The sequence below is a fragment of the Peromyscus californicus genome, unplaced genomic scaffold (genome assembly GCF_007827085.1).
Source record: "Peromyscus californicus insignis strain IS unplaced genomic scaffold, ASM782708v3 Scaffold_19__1_contigs__length_69161282, whole genome shotgun sequence".
Taxonomy (NCBI): Eukaryota; Metazoa; Chordata; class Mammalia; order Rodentia; family Cricetidae; genus Peromyscus; species Peromyscus californicus.
Window position 1 is genome coordinate 9,922,386 of NW_026294491.1, and position 19,187 is coordinate 9,941,572.

General features: G+C 45.7%; 1 protein-coding gene and 1 long non-coding RNA gene across 5 annotated transcripts in view; one reads left to right on the forward strand and one right to left on the reverse strand.

The window, feature by feature from the left end:
* Window positions 1–725: 725 nt before the first annotated feature.
* LOC128114527 (uncharacterized) lies at window positions 726–6,150 on the reverse strand. Its single transcript, XR_008219789.1, has 2 exons — window positions 5,443–6,150; window positions 726–1,000 (listed from the first exon to the last, which is right to left on the reverse strand). It is a non-coding gene; the product is annotated as an uncharacterized LOC128114527 (long non-coding RNA).
* A 395-nt stretch (window positions 6,151–6,545) lies between these two features.
* Adarb1 (adenosine deaminase RNA specific B1) overlaps window positions 6,546–19,187 on the forward strand; it is a 129,698-nt gene continuing 117,056 nt past the window's right edge. For 3 of the 4 annotated variants that reach the window (XM_052744585.1, XM_052744583.1, XM_052744586.1), the window contains exon 1: window positions 6,546–6,709. The gene's annotated coding sequence lies outside the window, so the exon portion shown is untranslated. Of the gene's footprint in view, window positions 6,710–7,087; window positions 7,108–19,187 lie in introns of those variants that run through there. The other variant, XM_052744584.1, reaches the window with a different exon arrangement.

A 19,187-nucleotide genomic window follows, 5' to 3' on the forward strand; every position in this document is an offset into this window, starting at 1 on the left:
AAGAGCATTTGCTGTGTGGTGCCACTCATGTAAGGGTAAAGAGGGCATCAATAATCCATGGGGTGGAAATCAGGGCAAGGTTATCTTGGGGACACAGAGGCGGGAGTGCTTGTAAGTACACAATGGATCCCAGAGTGGCGGTCATGTCTGCTCCTTGCCTTGGGCAGTTTTCACAGGTGTGTACACTTCAGGCTAATTTATCAACACATGCATATTATTCTGTATATTATGTCTCAATAAGAATGTACAAAAAATACACAGACTGTACTTCTGTAGCACCATCTGTAGCCTGTGTATGTACAATGTGGTTTGCACAGGACGGTTGGTTGAACCCTGAAGTTCTAGGTTAAAAACCACCGACAAGGACCTTGCACATACTGTGGTGTGTGTCCCAATAGGCTTTACACACCAACCGAGAATCTGCTGTCCCTCAGGCCGACTTGAGAACAGCTCTCAGAGGAGGCAAAGAAGCAGCACAGGTTCCCACTGCCCTCTTCAGTTGCTAGTTAGTGTCTCAAGAAAGACTGTTAACCTGGTTATTAAAATAACGAAAAAAGGCCAGGGTGGCGGTGCATGCCTTTAATCCCAGCACTCAGGAATCAAACGCAGGTCAGTCTCCATGAGTTCAAGGCCAGCCTTTTTTACATAGTGAGTTCCAGGCCAGTCAGGTCTACAAAGTGAGACCCTGTCCTAAAAAAAACAGACAAATAAACAACAAACAAATCTAAAATCTTCCTGTCTGGTTCAGGTCCTTTATTTTAAAGTTGGTGTAAAAAGCCAAATTTTGCATCTAGTTCAACAACGGCACCATTGCTGTTTTAAACCACTGCTTTACTCAGTTTACCCTACGAAGAATCTGTGGTGTCTGTTAGGTCACTTCTCTTATAGTTACTGTTTGGAGATGCAGGTTCCTTACAGGGATTGTCCTTTAGTTTTCAAGGCAGGGTGTCTTACTCCGGCAGGAATGTAAAACAACAACAACAACAGCAACAACAAAAACCTATAAATATAATAAAAAGCCAAATGGGTAAAATATAAAAACTTTACAGAAGGAAAAGTATGTAAAGTTGTCCAGCCTCACCGGTAATACAGAAATGCAAACTTGACCTCACCTGGAACTGATTCTTAGTCATAGTATACAGTTTGTTTGTAATTCCATTTCCCCTCGAGTGGACAAATGTCCTAGCATCACTTATTTGGTCATCTTTTTTGGCCTCTAATACCTTGTCATCTATCGACATATGTGTGTGCCTGTTTTCTTTGGTCACTTCATCCACTTCTGCACGAAGGTCTTTACGGTAACTGAGCAGCACACCAGGCTAATGGAAGTGCAAATCCTTGGCCTTATTTTCTTCTTTAGAAGAGCCTTGGCTATTCTAGATCCTCAGCCTCCCATTACGTATCTTAGAACCGGTCGAGCTGCATGGAACCCACGGTAGAATATTTAAAAGGATCCCAGTGACTCTGATAGTGACATCTGCTTAGCCATTAACACAGTGTATGGCTATACATTTAGTTGCTCTTTCACTGATTTTTTAAAAATGCTTTTTCTTCTCAAAGATCATATACTGTCTAGGTTTATTCTTAAGTCATACTTTTGTAGTTACTATAAAGAGATGTTTTTGTGAATATCTATTTTCTGGAAGGATGGCTCAGTGGATAAAAGCAATTGCTGCTTTTGCAGAGGACTGAAGTTCAGTTCCTAGCATTCACCTGGGTCACTCACAACTTCCTTATTCAGGCACTGCACTTGTGTGTGCATAGCCACACAAAGACAGACACATAAACAAATTAAACTTTAAAAATTACATTTACTTTTTTTTGTTTTTTCAAACAGGGTTTTTCTGTCCTGAAACTCGTTCTGTAGACCAGGCTGGCCCCGAACTCAGACATCCACCTGCCTCTGTCTCCTGAGTGCTGGAATTAAAGGTGTATGCCACCACTGCCTGGCTATATTTATTAATTTTATGTGTATTTTGCCTGCATATATGTGTGCTCACCACGTTCTTGTGAAGGTCAGAAGAGAGCACTGGATTCCCTGGAACTAGAGTTACAAATGTCTGTGACCCACCATGTCCTGCCCTGATTTCCCTTAATGATGGACTGTATACCTGGAAGTATAAGCTGAAACAAACTCTTTCTTCTCCTAAGTTGCTTTTGGTTATGGTGTTTATCATAAAAAAAAAACAGAAAGCAAACCCAGACAGTAATATATATTTATTCCACCAGTTTGTTCCTTTAGGGTAGTGGTTCTCAGCCTTCCCAATGCTGCGACCCTTTAATACAGTTCATGTTGTGGTGACCCCCAATCATAAAATTATCTTTGTTGCTACTTCATAACTGTAATTTTGATGCTGTTATGAATTGTGATGCAAATTTCTGTGTTTCCCAATGATCTTAGGTCAAATGTCAAATGTCAAAGGCTCGTTTGAGGTTGTGACCCATGGGCTGGGAATCGCTGCTTTAGAGAATCCTAATATATCCTTCCTCAGACCTCTCTTCTATTCTTAATTTTCAAAGAGTAGTTCTTGCTGTGAGATGACCCTTCTGTGCTCTGTAAATATGTATCACTCACATTGTTTACTAATAAAGCTGTTTGGCCTACAGCAAGCAGGACAAAGTTAGGTGGGACAATCAAACTGAGGACTGGGATGAAGAACGGTGGAGTCGGGAGAGACACCAGTGAGCTGCCCAAGAAGCAAGATGCCAGAGGACTGGTAAACCCATAGGGCACGGGGCAACACATCAATTAATAGAAATGAGTCAATTTAAATGTAAGCACTAGTTAGTAATAAGTCTGAGCTATCGGCCAAGCGTTTTGTAATATAAGCTTTTGTATGTTTATTTAGGACCAGGTGGTCAGGACAGAAAAGCTTTGCCTCTGTTTACAAGTTCTCCAAATGGAAATGATGCTAGATTTTATTAGAAGCCTTTTATTACCTTTTTTTTTTTCTTTCTTGAGATAGGGTTTCATTCTGAAGCCCAGGCTATCCTCAGTCTTGCAGTGATCCTCCTGCCTCAGCCTGCTTAGTGCTAGGATTCCAGGTCTGATCCACCAAAGTTGGCTTCTCAAAACCCCTTTCTGCAGCTACTGAGATTATTATACAATGCTGCCCATGTTTTGATGTGATTAGTAAATGTAAAAGTGTTAACACAAAGTCATGTTCTTGGGAAAAAAATGTAACTTAGACATGATGCTGTTACTTTGTGACTGGAGTTTAGTTTGCTGAGTTCTGTAATCATTCCGTAACTCTTCTCTGGTTCTGTAATCATTTGGGATTTTATCAGTGAAGCTAGTCTATACTTTGTCATTCTTCTTAGGTTTTGAGGTCAGAGTGTGAGTCAGTGGTAGAATGCTCCATGGGAGCCAGGGTTTGATCTCCAGCACCACAAAAATACAACTTAAGAAAATGGGCCATGAGATTTGAAGTTCTCCCTTTGTAGTTGATAGTGTCCCCAATACACTGCTGAGTCTTCAAGGTCACTATACCCTCCTGTTTTCAAGTTCAATGGGTTCTCATCTTTTCTTCTATTGGCTCCTGTCTCTGGGGTCCTCCTTTGTACTAGCTTCTCTTTTCTCCCCTCTCCGCTCTCTTCAGGGGCTGGTGACCTCTTCCACTTTCTTGGGTCTTAAATGGATGGCCTCATTCTGATTCTGCTCCCTTGTGTGCGGCTACCGACCTCCCTGACGGTGTTATTTGAGCATCTGACAGACTTGCACACTCAAGGGAGCCCAGAAGGACCTTGGAGCCTATCTCCCCCCTGCTGCAACACACACCGCCATCTCCTCCAGCACCAGCTGGCAGTCCTTGGTGAGTTCTGCTCCTCCCCCTCAGGCTGTGGCATCAATCTATCCTTCTTAGTCTTACTGAAATCTACTTCCCCAAACAACTCTTTCTAGTTTCGCCTGACCTAACCTCTCTGCATCTAACCTGAGACCCTGTGTTAGCATTCTTTACTACTGCTGCTGCCTTTACTTACTCTCTTCCCTAGAAGCACCACATACTTCGATGGCGTGATGGTGGCTGATCTAACTCCCAGCTATAAAGTAGCTCCTACTTGGCCTTTTTTTTTTTTTTTTTTTTTTTTTTTTTTTTTTTTTTTTATGTAAAGGGACAGATGGAGAATATTTTAAGCCTTGTAGACCACATAAGCCTGTGGCATATTTCCACTCCCCATTACAATGCTAATTGTAAAATTATTTCTTAGGTTGCGAAGTAGACAAAAGCAGGCCACAGATCTGTTTATCCCCTGCAGCTTAATCACTCAATATATTTCACCTCCTGGTAGTTGAGGGAGGGTGTAAGATCTAAGGGGGCCAATCAAAATGACGCCACAGGAATACTGACAGCAGTTCTCCTAATTCCTGGGGGTGAAAAATATTCTTTCCTCCACCTTGGGCACCCTCATCACCATCTTCACTCATGCTAAAGGAGCAGCTCGAATGCCACAGGCCTCCTGTGTCTTTCAATAGACTGTATTTCCAGGATCTCATAATTCACATCTGTATCCACTATGCTTCCTAAGACTCCACCATCATCAAGTCTCTCTGGTCACCAGTGATGGACCAGGTTATTAGGTGGATACATATCTCTCCTACAGATGGAAGGTGAACAATCTGTCCAGTCTCACAGCTTTGTGGCATAATGGATTTGCACAGTTCAGGCCCAACATACATGCTCCTTACACTGGACCATTTCCCAGGTATGCCATTTATCAGGCATCCTGACATGATCTACTTCTAGACTATGAAAGTGAAGATGTCTTCCTAATCAGTTGACCCACCCATGCATAGGATACCACCAGACACCTGAGAGGCCATCAGAATGCCATGTTCTTGCTCTGTCTATGTGCCCTGTTATCCTCACTCCAAGCCAGTTTTTTAGCAGTGTACACAGCAGAGAAATAGACTATCCTAGCTACTCCTGGATGAGACTGGCATAGGTCTGTTTTTGCTATAACAGTCCACAACGAACCAAAGGTCTGTCAAAGTGATGGCCTCTGATTGAACGTATTTCCTTTGTCCACATCTCTGGCTCTCATATTTATGTGTCAGTCCAGCATCTACAATTTAGTCAGTAAGTCACAGGAAAACAGGTGATGTGTGCAGTGGCTGGGAAGGTCCTGTGTGCTGGAACTTGCTCTCTTGCAGGTAGACCACAGCCATTACGAGAAGCAACCAACATGAGCCAGCTTACTAACAGTGGGTAGGTAACAACACATGGCCTATGGGGGTGAGATCACCCATGAAGCAGAGATGAACCAAACCAGCCGAACACAGCATAAGCTGCTGTTTGCCAGATTCACCAACCATGACTGTTTAAGTGATTAAGTTCTGGGATAGCTTGATACCCAGAAACAGACACACTGCCCTTATGCACAAATTTGCATGTTAAGGTTGAAGTCCTAGTAGGCATTCCCAGAATGATGATTTCTACTTACTTGCCCACAAGGACCCCTGTAGAGACTGCCTGGTGCCCAGCCTTTAGGAAGGCTGAAGAACTCATTGGAGGGTTGGTCCGAGGGAAAGGCTCTTCTGTTATGCTAAGTGATGGGAGCAGACGTTGACCCGCTGCCCCAGCACCTCTCCTGCGGTCAGTTTATGCTCCAGATTCTGGACCTCTTCAGGTCCATTCTGGCATGGCACCTTAGGATGAGATCGTCAGCTGAGAGGCCACACAGAATGCTGACTACATCCTAGCAGCGCTTTACCCGCGCTCATCTTTTACTAGTCCTTTATTTTTTAATTTTTAAGCAAATGAGGAAACAGTCAGAGCGAGTAAATGAGATGTCTGGTATATCTAAGAAGTGGCAGAGCCTGAACTTGACCCTGGGGTCTAAGTTAAAAACCTACTACCATTCCTAGTTCCTTAGACTCTCCCAGTGACCAACACTAGACACGTTGATTCACAAAATCATGTCCCTGGTCCTCTGCCTATTTATTTTCAACGTCTACGGAGGGGGGTGTGACCAGGGCCATCTCTCAAGAGTGGAGGAAGGCCCAGGGATGATTCCTGCAGGATTCCGTGGTACCAAGCACTAGATGCAGTGGGTCTTCAAGCGGGGGGCAGTCACTGCTGCGCTTCAGTGGCTCCTCTCAGAGGAGGAGCCTCCTCCCTCCGAGGCTCCTTGACCAGCTTCTTCAGCATCTTTAGGGTTCTTGGTCCCCACCCCCCACCCCCCACCTGTCCACTCAGTTCCCATCTGGGGCTCCCGCTCAACTCGGGTCTCCCCAGTGCGAGTTCTAGAATCCCGCCCCCGTCGATCTTCTCAGTTCAGCGACCGAGGCTCCCTTCCCCTTCGAGTCTCCCTAGCGACACAAGATCTGTTTTGGGTTCTAACCGCTAAGCCCTCGCGGTTGCCGCCGTAGGCAAGCTGAGACGCCGGTGCGGGCCCACACACCCCCCCCCCCCCCCCCGGAGGCGCGGGCGCGCGCACGTCGGCGTCGGGCGCCGACTCCACCCCTGCCCCTGCGCGCGCGCGCGCGCGCGCGGGGCTGCGGCGGCTGGGGCGGGGCGGGGCGAGCCGAGGGGGCGGAGCCGCCGGCGCTGAGGCTGAGGCAGAGGCTGAGGCAGCGGCTGAGGCTGAGGTGGCTGAGGCTGAAGGCGGCGGCGAGGGGGGCTCCTGGCCGGGGCCGCGGGGCCAGCCGAGCCCGCCGAAGCGCCGAGAGCCAGACGCCGGCAGCCCGCGGGCGCAGCGTGACCCGAGGGTAAGGCGGCGGGGACGCGGGCGGCCGCGTTTATGTAAGCGCGGGGCAGGTGGCTGAGGCCGCGCAGCGCCGGCGGGCGCGGACCTGACCACCGACCCCAGACCCTATAGACCCCGGTCCCCGGGGCCCTCCGCGGCGGGCTGCGGGGTTGCTGGCGCATCCCGGGCGGTGCGGGGAGGGCGGGCCGCGTCCTCTCGGATGCGCTGCGCTGCGCTGCGGGAGGAGGCTGCGCCCAAGACGGCTTGTCCGCTCCTGGAGGCGCCGCGTCCGCGTGGGATGCGCTGTGCCGCGGTGAGCCGAGAGTGCGCCTCCCGGACAGGAGGCTGTGCCCGCGGAGGGGACCCTCTACTCCAGGGAGGGGACCTGTGCCCATCAGAGAGGAGGCTGCGCCCGGGGAGGTGAACCATGTGCCGAGCGGAGGGGACCTGAGCTCCGGGGAGGGGATCCTGTACCCCGGGAGGGGACCTTTGCCCAGCAGAGGGGAGGCTGCGCCCCGGAATGGGGGACCCTGTGCCCTGCAGGGGGAAAGCTGCGCCCGGGGATGGAGACCTTGTATCCTAGAGAGGGGACCTGTTCCCAGCAGAAGGGAGGAGACACCTTGTGTCACTCTGAAGCTTCGTCCGGGGATGGGGACCCTGTGTCCTGCAGAAGGGACCATGTGCTTGGCAGAGGAGTGGCTGCGTCCAGAGAGTGGATCCTGTGTCCTCTGGTCCAGAGGGGACCTGTGCGGAGCAGAAGGGAGGCTGAGCCCCGGGGGGGTGGGAACCCCGTACTCCAAGGAGGGGAAGATGTACTAGGGGATGGGGACTTGGTGCCCTGCAGAAGGGACCATGTGCTTGGCGGAGGGGAGACTGTGCCCAGAGGAGGGGGACCGAGTGCTCCACAGAGGTGAGAATGCGTCACCGGGAGGGAACCCTGTAACCTGCGGATGGTACTCTGTGCTCCGAGGAGGGAGACCCTAACTCTGTACCCCACATAGGGGAGGCTGTGCCCTGTGGAGAGCACCTTGTGCCCTGCAAAGGAGACACTGCGCTCCCAGGGAGTGGACACTGTGACCCGGGTAAGGGAGGCTGCTTTTTGGTGGTCCGTGTCGCTCCCGAGGGCTCAGAGTTCCACACAAGGCGCCGTGCGCCTGGGTGACGAAGTTCCGAATGCCCCGATTGCCTGGCGTCTGCTGCTGTGGGAGTCATCTGGGACATCAGGGGCTGGAGGTGAATTTTGACGCGCCCGTATAGGTAGTAGGGAAATCACTGTGTGGTGACTGTGTGCGAGAGAAGGTGTCAGATGGGGCTGTGGACGCTAGATTGTAGTGGCACAGGAATTGCCTGTCGGCGACCAGAAATGTATTCGGTTCGGTATTTATGAGGGGAGTATCCGCACCGCTGTGTCTTCCTAGTGGGCTGCTTAATGTGGGGCGCTGCCCCCCTCTGCTCCTTGGACGTTCATGTTTTCAGTTAGTGGGTTTGGGTTGTTACTTCTGATGAGGGCATCTTTTTCCTTCTTTTGAAAACCATTATTGCATTCCATTCTGGAAGTATAATGAAAAGTGGCCTGATAACAAACTTGCTTTTTTACTGGTTAGGTGCTGTAATTAAGATGACCAAACAGTAGTTTTTACTGAGAATAGGAATAATGTATTAATCCTCTTTGTACCTTTGAAAGGAAGCTATGTCTTCCAAAACTGTCGCAAGAGCAGTTTCTAAGCTGTAAAAGCCAGCTGTCTCTTCCTTTCTCAGGGATGAAACTTCTTTACCCCTTTTGCTTGAGAGGGTTCCCTGAAGAGAAAAACAGAAGAAAAAGGAGGCGGAAGGTTGGTTGGTACAGCTCCTTTTGGAATGAGAGAATTAATGGTCCCTTGGTACAGGTTCCTCCAAGGGGCAGATTCACAGCATGGGCACCCCACAACAGGCGCTTGATAAATATTGGATGAGACACACTGGGCTGGGTGCTGTGATCCCACAGTGGTGGAGAGGTGGAATTCACAGGCTTGGAAAGGAATGCATTCTCCATGCCTGTTAGATGTCAGGGGTTTCAGAAACTGGGCACATTCAGTTACTTTTGCGTCAGCTGTGGAGCTCCGGTTGGAAGGATCCAAGGAGACCTTTCTGCAAGGACAATGGTGAAGAGAGAAATGAATGACGTGTATCTTCCATGGTGTGTTCATCCAGTCATTGCTGGTAGGCCAAGGCAGGAAGATTAGCTACCAAGAAATAACATCATCCTGAAACACACATCTTGGCTCATAGGCAAATCCACTTCTTTGTGAGTTTATGTGCCATAAAGCATTTAGACTGCTTTAGAATTTTTGGAATAAAAAATCATTTAAACCCATCTTGTCCTGTGAATGAACAGTTTCCAACTGGTCATGTGCTAGATCTTCTCTCTGGACTCACAGTGCTGAGCTCTACAGGCATAGTACAAAAACCCACTGACAGTTTGCCTTATTAATCACTTTAATAGTATTAACATCTTGAGATAAAATTATAGTATTTGTAAAAGTATAAAACTTTAGCTTTTAGGTTTAAAAACTTAAGTATGCATATAATATATTCAGGAAGGCAAGCAATTCATGTGTACATTATATATCCAAAAGACACACAGAATAGGCTCAACCTCATTCTGCTCTGTATCCCACTGCTCAGTTATATAATAACAACTATATATTATATATGAAATTATACATATATAATTTTTAATGTCATTTTTTTCTGGTACTGGGGAGTGAACCAAGAGCCTGGCACATGCTAGGCAAGTATTTTACCACTGAGGTATATCTCAGCCTTGAGAAATGGTCTCACTAAGTTGCCTAGGGTGGCCTTGAACTCATTCTCTGTGTAGCCCAGATAAGCCTCAGATTTTCAGTCCTCCTGTCTTTGGCTCCCCAGTATCAGGAATTATAAAAAGTTGACCTTTGTCAACTTTTGAAATAACAGTGTTTTAAAGTTTCCGTTAACAGTGTAACAGCAGGATTCTTATTTATCATGGGCACAAGGAAGACCTGCTTATAATTTTTTAATCCCAAATTCCTTTATCAGTAAATTGTATTTAAGAACTGGATTTTATTGCCTTGAGTGCTGTGACTAGCCATGTAAATATATAGGACCAGAGAATATTGTTTAAATAGCTAGGAGGTTATCTAGAAGCGACTTTTGGAGACTGTAGTCACTGAAGTTATACAAATATTAGAGAAATGATTAAACTTAGTATGAAAGCTTGGAGAGGTTCAATTCTACTGGAAAACTTGAAGGTTTTCTGTGTCACTTTCTGTGTTTTTGTTTTTTTTTTTTTGGTTTTTCGAGACAGGGTTTCTCTGTGTAGCTTTGCGCCTTTCCTGGAACTCACTTGGTAGCCCAGGCTGGCCTCGAACTCACAGAGATCCGCCTGGCTCTGCCTCCCGAGTGCTGGGATTAAAGGCGTGCGCCACCACCGCCCGGCTCTGTGTCACTTTCTAATGCAAGAGTTTCCAAAGTCCACAGTTTGGTGTGAGGGAAATGGTTAGGCTTAAAACCCTTTATTTAATATGTTTATAGTATGTTAAGTAGGATAAATAACTAGCAACAATTTCACTTAAAAATTATCCACTAAATTAGTGGTTCTCAACCTTCCTAATGCTGCAACCCTCATATTGTAATGACCCTCTCAATATAAAATTATTTTTGTTGCCAGGCGGTGGTGGCGCACGCCTTTAATCCCAGCACTTGGGAGGCAGAGCCAGGCGGATCTCTGTGAGTTCGAGGCCAGCCTGGGCTACCAAGTGAGTTCCAGGAAAGGCGCAAAGCTACACAGGGAAACCCTGTCTCGAAAAACCAAAAAAAAAAAAAAGAAAAAAGAAAAGAAAAAAATTATTTTTGTTGCTACTTTATAACTGTAATTTTGCTTCTGTTATGAATTGTAATGTAAATATATGATATGCAGGATATCTAATATGTGACCCCTGTGAAAGTGTCAACCCCCTCAAGGGGTCCACAGGTTGAGAACCATTGTACTAGATTAATTAAGATTTCCTTGGGGGCTGGGGAAATGGTTCAGTGGTTAAGAGCACTAACTGTTCTTCCAAGGGATTCGGGTTCAATTCCCAGCACCCACATGGCAGCTAACAACTGTTTATAACTCCAAGATCTGACACCCTCACACAGAAACATGCAGGAAAAACCACCAATACATGTAAATAAAAAAAAAAAAAAAAGATTCCTTCCTTACCCCTTAGTGACTATCTTTCTCAAGGAATGGATGAAGAAGGTGCAGTAACCAGGCCAGCAGAGATCTTTACCTTGCCTTCCACTGTGGTTAGGATCATTAATATCAAGTTGTTGTTGTTTTCTTTTAAACAATTTGATAATACTGCCTGTTGTTCTTCCCAGTGTTTATCCTTATGTGGTGCTCTAGAAATATGTATCCCATGACTTTGGTGCTAGGCATGATGGGTTGAGTTCAGATGAAGCAGGAAGCGAATGAAAGTAGCTTGAAGGTGCCTGGGATTTATGTTGAAGAATGGAGTGGAAGCTGTTGGCTCTAGATCAGTGATTTTTCAAACCGGATGCTGTTTCTTTCTCATTGGTGGTACCTGTGTTCCCGGTTGCTGTCCAAGTGAACCTGATGAGACTAGTTTTGCTCACCTGTTGTTCTTATTATGGGAACATTGGAGTGGTAAACAAGACTAGACTCTAATGTCTGCGTACCCTGAAGGGCAAAGGAAGACGGGGTAGGTGGAAGGAGGCAGAATAGGTGTCCAAGGAATGTGGGGATATGTTTGGCCACAGCCTGATGCAGCCTTCCAGGCAGGGGGACTCTGGGGTAAAGGCCTTGACATGTGTTGTTAACATCAGGGAGCCATTGTGGTCAGGAAGGGAGGGAGAGTGGCAGGAAATGAGGCTGGAGAGGTGGGGAGGGCTGCTTCTTGCTGGAGTGTAGAGGCTGTGGTTAGGGATTTAAATTTTAATCCCAGAGTGATGGGAGGTCTTAGGACGGCTGGCCTGCCTGCTCTTCCCCCTCCCCCTTTCCCTTTTAGAGAGTTTTGAACATGATAGGGAAGGACATGATCTCGTTTATCTTTCAAAAGAATCATTCTGGCTTGTGGATTTTTAGGAGCTTGTCATGTGCCAGGCTGTTCCAGATACTTCGTGTATGTAGGCTCAACCAACTGACAGCCCAAAAGGTGAACATTATTACTGTTCAATGTTTTTATTCATTTATTTTATTTATATATGTGTGTGTGTGTGTGTGTGTGTGTGTGTGTGTGTGTGTGTGTAGACAATATGGAAGTCAGAGGACAGCTTCTCAGATGGTCAGTCCTGTGAGCAAGCACCTCTACCTGCTGAACTGTCTTTCCAGCTCCTTGCTGTTATCCCTGTGTCATAGATGGGGCCACCAAAGCAGGGAACTGTGAGGTGCTTGTTCAAGGTCCCACGGTCAGTGGCACAGACAGATCCTCTGTAGCATGTTGCACTCATTCCCCTCACTCCATTGCTGTAGGCAAGAGTGACAGTGGAGACCAGTGAGGAGGCCCTGGGTAGAAGTCCGATCGATCACCAGGTTGGGGCCCCAGCAAGAGGGAGAGGTGGATTCACCACTGTGTAAAATGCTTTGTCTGTGAGGTGCACCATTGTTTTTATATTCCTGAGAGAGGAAGATGTGCCAATGAGAGGATGGCAGCACTTTCTTACCACTTAGCATTCATTTATACTCATTGAAAGGGCTGACTTCGAGCAAAGACGATTACGGTGCTTTTGTGCTTTCATAAGAAAGGATACTGTTGTTTAGAGCTGAGTCTTCTGACTTTTAGCTTGGGGTAGTGCCATGTTGGTAGAGTAGGAGGCCTGGGGAGGTTGTGTGTTTAGGGTAGGGACTAGGACTTGAGATTTGGAAAATGAAGCCTAAGACCTTGCTCAGCAATCATACCACACACGAGCCTGGAGGTCAGTGTGCCACGGCTTAGCTATTTAATTTTTTCTGTGCCTCAGTTTTTCATCCTTAGTTCAGGGAGAATAGAATTTGTATCTTGACCAGGCCTGGTAGGGTAGACCTTTAAACCCAACATGAAAGAGGCAGTTCAGGGCCAAACAGGACTACATAGTGAGATCCTGTCTCAACAACAACAATAATGACGACAGACAGACAGAAAGAAAGAAAGAAAGAAAGAAAGAAAGAAAGAAAGAAAGAAAGAAAGAAAGAAAGAAAAAAGAAAACAACAACAGAAAGAGAGAGAGGGAGAAAGAAAGAAAGAAAGAAAGAAAGAAAGAAAGAAAGAAAGAAAGATAGAGAAAACAACTGTGTCAAATGGTTGTTGAGTCAATATGCTGAGCTAATGAAGAAAGCCTGAAATAGTACCTGACTAGCAGTATTTAAGAGAGTTTGCTTAGCTTATTGTTTTTATGATTAGTCATCTGAATGAGAGATTTGTGTAGAAATGGAAATTCAAGGACAGGCTCAGGAAAAGGTCGGGCCAGGTATGCAAATTTAGGTGTCTTCTTTAGTATAGCTGCTCTTTCGTATCATAGGCTGGACAGTGAATATGGATGCAAAAGAACAGAGGTAGGTCCTGGTAGGGACTCTTGGCAAGGGGTCCACAGGGGAGGGGACACTGGACTGTGCTATTAAAGTGGGGGCTACTGAAGAATAATAAGAAGAAGGCAAGCAGGAAGGTCCAGTGGCCAGGAATCCAGTGATCAGGTAGGTACTTTTCAGTCTTAGGGGTCTGGAAAAATATTTCCTTGGATTTGATGAGAGACAAGCCATCAGTGACTTTGGTGAGGTTTTGTAGCAGAGGGGAGAAGGGACATTTGGGGCATTAGATGTAGATGACTCTCCAAGGAAGTTCTGTTTAAAGAAGAGCAGACTGATGGAATTCAAAATGCAATGGTCTAGGCTCCTATACATCTTGTTTTAGATGATAATGGTAGCATGCTCTTAACCTGATTGGAATGAACATTACAGGAAACAAGTCCTTGAGAAAGTTCCAGGGGCTGAAGGAGAGGGTGTTCAGCCTCAGCAGTGGGGCAGCTATTACATCTGGGCATCTTCAGTTCAATCAAAAGTATTTGGGGCCGGGCAGTGGTAGCATATGCCTTTAATCCCAGCACTTGGGAGGCAGAACCAGGCAGATCTCTGTGAGTTCAAGGCCAGCCTGGTCTACAGAGCCAGATCCAGGACAGGCACCAAAACTACACAGGGAAACCCTGTCTTGAAAAAAAAAAACAAAACAGAACAAAAAAAAGTGTTTGGAAGACATGCTAGCCTGGATTAGGAGAATGGTATAGGACTTAGAATACTGTTCTCACAAGCAAACATGCCCTGTGGTCTTTTTGTGGAGAGGTTTATATGAAATGGAATTTTTCTTTATTAAAAAGTTCCCTTGTCTTTAAAGTGTTCTCAGAGGAAGGAGAGCTAACATCCTTATTTTCCAGATGTGTAGCCCTGGTGAGAGGACCTGGCATCTGAAAGCTCTAAAAGAAACACCAGCTTGCATTTGGAATGTCCCCCAACCCCAGAGGAAGGTGGCTTTGAAGGGTGCCAACATTACATTGATGTTCATCCTGTTTAACAAAATTCCCGTTAGGAGTTTGATGACATGCCTTGCTTGCGTGAGCTTGACTTGTATTTGTTGTGGCTGTTTGACTACTTAACGGTATGAGGTTAGAAGCACCCTTATTTCCAGTGTGATGCTCAGAAGCTTTCCCCATACAGGGCAGAACTCACTGTTGTTACCTGAGCAGCAGGGACCTTCTATGCTCAGGCAGGCTTTGCTGGGAACCTGCTTTATGTGTATGGCTGTGGAAGACGTCAGGGACAGGAAGAAGGAGAGCTTACATTTCAGGGAAGGAGAGTAAGTAAGGCACAACAGATGTTGTCCTTTGAAGTTATTGTATCTGTGACTTGCTAGAAAGATGTGTGACTGAAGTCCACATGCAATATGAGTTTTGTTATTATTTGGAAAGCTGGAGGACAATGGGGCCATGGAGGGCAAAGGACCTTTCCTGTGAAGGTATGATGAAAAGATAGTTGGGGAACACCTGCTCGGTAGAGCTGTAGAGACTCAGTTTTTCCTACTATCCCCTCATGACATCATCCTCAGAGGGTGGTGAGATTTCACTGTGCAAGCAATCAGCTCTGCACCAGACATCAGCAGTGTCCTCTGATCCTGTCCAATTGGATACTGTCTGCCTGGAGCATGATAGATCTCTAGACTAATGGCTCTGTCTTTAAGATGACCTCCACTTCAGGCCCAGTTTTTTGTCTGGACCTCTGGAACTTCTGCTTGACCAGTGACAAGTTAGGGTTCTCACAGCCCCTCCTCAGAGTGACTCCCAGAAAGGAACCATTTTATTCACATTCACATTTTATTTTAAAGGTTATTTGGAAGCACATAAACACATAACCTATGAAGAAGTCCCAAGTGTATTCTGGAAGGGTACTGCACATAGAAGCTTTGACCCTGTGGTACTTTGTAGCATGTGGGTGGGTTCTTGTTCAGCTTCCCATGAGCTGCCACATGCTGAGCTGTCCAGAAGCTCCAACCATGTCTTGTAGCCACTATCTCCTTTCCCTGATGCCTATTCATGGCATAGGTCACTCTGATAGCCTGTGTGGGAGCCCAGCTGGGAGCCCAGCTCAGCCTTCTTGGTCCTCCTCCACCCTTTAAAAATGTTTTTATTATTTTTTTTGAGATTTCATGTATTTTTTTTTGTTTCTTTGTTTTTTAGACAGGGTCTCACTATGTAGTTCAGGCTGGCCTTGAACTCACAGAGATACACCTGCCTCAGCCTCCTGAGTGCTGGGATTAAAGGCATGCACCACATGCTGATTAGGGTTACTATTGCTATAATAAAACATCATGACTAAAAGTAACTTGAGGAGAAAAGGGTTTATTTTGCTTACACTTCAATATCACTATTCATCATCAAAGGAAGTCAGGACAGGAGCTCAAACAGGACAGGAGCTGATGAAGAGGCCATGGAGGGGTGCTGCTTACTGACTTGTTCCCTATGGCTTGCTCAGCCCACTTTCTTATAGAACCCAGGACCACTCTTTCATCACCTACAATGGACTGGGCCCTCTCCCATCAATCACTAATTAAGAAAATGCCCTACTGGCTTTCCTACATCCAGATCTTCTGGAGGCATTTCTCAGTTGAGGCTGCTTCCTTTCTGATGACTCCAGTTTGTGTCGAGTTGACATAAAGCTAGCCAGCACGACCATCATGCCTGTCTCATATATATTTTGATCATATTCATCCCAACTCTTCCTTCTGGCTTCTCCCAGATACCTCCTACCTCCCTATCCCAAACCCTTCAAACGTCTTGCCTACCCCCTTTAAATAATCTATTGAGTTCAATTTGTGCTGATCATATTTTGGTAGGTATGGGGCTATTCACTGACCTACTAGGGCCACCCTTAAGAAAACAAACTTGTCTTTTCCTGCCCCAGAAGCCATTAACTATTAATGGTTTCTCAGGAAAGACTCATTACCTCTCTGTTTTAAATTTATTTTATTTTATTTATTTTTATGATTAGTATTTGTGTGTGTGTGCACGCGGGCCTCTGAATGCCACACACATCGTTAGAGATGAGGATGAATTTGGGAGTTGGTTATGTCATTTCACCATGGGTTCTCTGGATTGAACTCAGGTCATCAAGGTTGTGTAGCAAGTGCTTTTACCCTCTGAGTCCTCTCACTAGGCATTTCTTGACTTTGTGTAGCATTCTCTATTCTATTCTGAAATGGGTCTTATTTGTTGTCAGACATGGTAGGTCAGGGAACTGTTAGGGAAGCTCTTGCAACTCTGAGTGGTGATACTGAGGACCAGAAGAGTCTTCAATGACGGACATTTTATATCAGATTACTCACTAGTGTATGATGTATAGTGTTTGTTTGACCTTGCTTAGTCTTTGAGATACATCACACATGGTCTGTAAGTCACAAACTTTCTAAGTTTTAAATTGGTAGAACTAGTATGCTCACTTGCACTTGGGTCAGTTACTCCTTACAGCAGTCCCTTGTGGGAGATCCCATGGCTAATATTTTTCAGATCAGTCATGAAACTTATGTAAAGAGGCTCGGTGACTTCTTGGGAGAGTTGGATATTATTTAGCTAACAGTTACTAAGCTCTTACTGTGTGTCATGCATGGTTAATCTTGTTTGATCCTCATGCTGATCTTGAGAGGACACTGTTATGTGGGATGGCCACCACCCCTTTTTCATTGCTGGGAACTTGCTCTTAGGGCTTACCTGAGTGGCTGCCTGCCCAGTCTCCCTTTTTCCACTATGTGTCCTTTCAGTTTGTTCTTGACTAGCAGCCAAGTATGAGTTCTTAATACAAGGCACATCACGTCACTCTCCTGCTTGAAACACTGCACCTGTTCCATCTCAGGTGCTCCCAGCAGTCCCTTCTGTCTCCTACCTCCAGTCTGCCCTTAGTCTCTAGCCAGTCCTCACATATTTTTGCACACATTCATATGTATGTACCCCTTTCTTTAATCCATACACGACTACCTGGCAGGAACGGAAGCCCCTGGAAGGCAGGACTAATGCTCTAAATGACCTGAGGCCCAGAACAATGGCTGGCAGATGGCAGGTACTTTTAAATCCTTGCTGAATGAGAGAGTGACTTTTTCTTATTCTTTCTGTAGGTGGTAAGTGATAGAGCCTGAATTGAGGAAGTTGTCTGCCTCTGCAAATGTATGCTTTTCTGCCTTACACACTGCCCCCCACAGCCTACTGTACTTGCTGAATCAGTCAAGTATTTATGCCCATATGTCTGTGTTATCTCCAGACTTCCTTGCTTTTCTTTGTAGAATAGAAACATTTACAAAACATTCAAAATTGTTATAAAATCACAAAGTACAATATAGTAAATTAATCTGTTGAAAACAGGGTGCTCACATCCAGAAAAAAAAAAGTTGTGCCTCAACAACATCATCTTACACTCTTGGGCGGCATGTGGTTGAAATGCATTCCCTTAAGTGATAACAGCATTTGAAAATCGGATGCTCTGGGAGGTTTCAGAAAAAAGCAGCCAGACAGAATGAAAAATCTATGTGATTCAACTGTGGAGGCTTACAGGAATTAAAATTGGAGAAAGTGTAGCTTATCAGCTGCTTGGTTGAGAAGCAAGCAGGAGAATGCTCCAGAATTTAGGGACTTGTCAGGAGTAATCCCAGCTTGGTTCTGAATCTGCCCCAGCTTCCTTGAATGTGAAATGAAGATGCTAAAGTGGTGGCTTCTAAGGTTCATTGGTTGTCCAGCAACTGTTGATTGCAGAATTCCTGTGCAGGTGTAGTTAAAAGCACATACCATGCCCCGCATGTCCTGGCTGCTAAGGTCCATACAGGGCTCACACTTGGTACACAGCTATCCCTTGGGTCAATGACTGTTGAGAGGGTATGGTATGGGAAGAGGGGTCTGAAGAGTTGAACAGGTTTGGGGCAGGATTGAAGGAGGTGAAATAAGGGACTCTGGTTTTGTGAGGAAACACAAGACTTCAGAGGGCCAGAGTTGGTAAAGCCTTTTGCACTTCATTTGGTACAGAGGGACTAGGTTGTCTATTGTCTTGAAGCTAGCAGTTCTATGGGTTTGGAGTTCATCATGACTGATAAAGATAATCAATTAAGATTTAATTGTCCCTTCTCCTAACATGATAAAGTTGTTAACACATCTACCATTTGGGGTAGAAAACAAGTCTGAAAGTCAACAGGTTTCCTATGCCTTTGCTTATGGGCAGTGCATATAAACACAGGCTTATATTGTTGTTGTTGTTAAAAAGTACAACCCAATTACACTAACCTCATGATGGCTAGCCTACATAGGGTGAGTTGGTTCTATTGAGAAAAGGGATTTATTCGAGGTTGTTAGGGAGCCTGACCTCAGAGCCTTTCCAATCTGATGCCTCTTAAGCTTCATGTCTCTTTTTCTATACCAGGCACCTGCTTCCTCAGATTTTTCTCTCTTGAGGTAGAATCTTGTGGGGGTGTTGGATTGGCAGAGCCTATCACCTATATGTATCCTGGCTGCATGAGAGCAGATGGGATTCTGTATGCTGTCTCAGAGGGAGCACTCATTACCTGGGTGGCCCCTGACACGATACCCCCCCCCCCAAAAAAAAACCACACACACCTCACACAAGAATGGAAAAAAGCCCTTAGTGTTAATTTACACATGCTCTAGGCCTGAGTACAAATGGCCTGAAATCCATCTGTTTGAAGGTAAAGGCCCCAAGAGACTCATGTACTTGGGCCACAGTTCAAGGTGCAATGACCTGATTGTTCATGTCCATACTGTTCTAGATAGGAGGAAAATTACTTACATCAAATGCGTGTTTATTAGTCTCCATGAATACAGATTGATTTCTTTCTGGGGAAATATCCACCCAAAATAACAATACAGCCAATTGTTATTCTGGAACTGAATTTATCATTTTGTATTTGGGTTTATTATTACTTTTTCCCCATGTAACATAGTGTTCTTTTGTGGAATACCCCAGG